The following is a 1333-nucleotide window of genomic DNA, read 5'->3' as shown; positions in this document are numbered from 1 at the left end:
TGACGCAGTCGGTGTAAACGGAGTGGCGTCAATATGAATCGCCTCAAATGACTTGACGTGGCTCAACTCGACGTGACTCGCTTGGTTTAAACGCACGCAGCCTTAAGGTGTACTAACAGTGCCAATAACGTCAAGGCGGGATGGGCTGAGATACCCATCTAGGAGTACCTATGCTTGCTACCCTTTCCCCAATAACCGGTAGCTAGCTTTGTTGTGGCAATCTCGTAACCTCACATTAACCTCAATGGTTACGATACAAATGCTCTTTCATACTACTTCTAAACTGAAAAATCATCACCTAAAGTAGTGTGACATAAACATATAATTATATTACAGTATTAAACTGTTTTGCATGCTGTACAATTTATAATATCTGTGCATGATGATCTCATATAACGTACTTGGTGCAACAGGCTCAGAGATCTCTAGTTGTTCAGTAGGATGATGGTGTTCTCTTGAAGCACGTTCCGCAGCTTCTGAGGTCACTGTAAGATAAAAATGTGTCATGCTCTTACAATGAGCTAAAGCTACTGTATGCTACTGATTTGATGAGATATTATGTATTAAAAGTGTTTGGATCTTCAATATTTTATGAAAGAGTATTATTCTAATCATTCTTTGTTGCATTATCTTGAGACTTGAATTTTTTTTTTACCCTATTCTATGATGAACATTGATAAAATACCTGTATTTAAATCAATAATTTAAATACAAACACTAAAAGTAGAAAATGAATACTCAAAGCCAATTCCAAATACCATTAGCAACATCTGTGTTACCACGTGTGTCAGCAGGTGGCACAGTAGTCATTCTCCCATCACCTTCAGTATCAGATACGTCCTTTAGGTCACCTGATAAAGAATAATGTTATTCAGAGTTAGAGTTGACCTACAGTTTTATTAGGTTATTACACGCCATTGTTACCATAATATTAGACTATGATTTACCTAGATACACGTATGAATACACAACATTCCTGTAACACAGTTACATATAAAATTACATACCAAAACTCCCATCATCTTTGTCATATGTGACGTTTATGCCCACATCAGATGGTGTCACATACTCGATAGTGGTGTTATTGGTTGTTCTTGATGCTGTATATCAGAAATGGAAATTGATAAATCACATTATACATGAACAAAACAGTAATCTACTGTACAGTACAGAAAAAGTAAAACTGCATTGTAGCTCCACGCCTCTATTGTTACGACTACACTAACGAGAACTTCATAGAACACATTTCATTTATAGATTTATACATATCTATAGCACTGTCGCCTTGCTTCCTCGGGGAGCGTCCCCCATACACTTTTCCTGGCACACTAAG

General features: G+C 37.1%; 1 long non-coding RNA gene across 1 annotated transcript; it reads right to left on the bottom strand.

Moving 5' to 3' along the window:
* Nucleotides 1-401: 401 nt before the first annotated feature.
* Nucleotides 402-852, bottom strand: LOC126980659 (uncharacterized). Its single transcript, XR_007733448.1, has 2 exons — nucleotides 759-852; nucleotides 402-485 (listed from the first exon to the last, which is right to left on the bottom strand). It is a non-coding gene; the product is annotated as an uncharacterized LOC126980659 (long non-coding RNA).
* Nucleotides 853-1333: the final 481 nt, after the last annotated feature.

Source organism: Eriocheir sinensis, chromosome 44, assembly GCF_024679095.1.
Source record: "Eriocheir sinensis breed Jianghai 21 chromosome 44, ASM2467909v1, whole genome shotgun sequence".
NCBI classification, from domain to species: domain Eukaryota; kingdom Metazoa; phylum Arthropoda; class Malacostraca; order Decapoda; family Varunidae; genus Eriocheir; species Eriocheir sinensis.
Note: the sequence above shows the minus strand (reverse complement) of the source record. Positions and strands in the feature narration are given on the sequence as shown.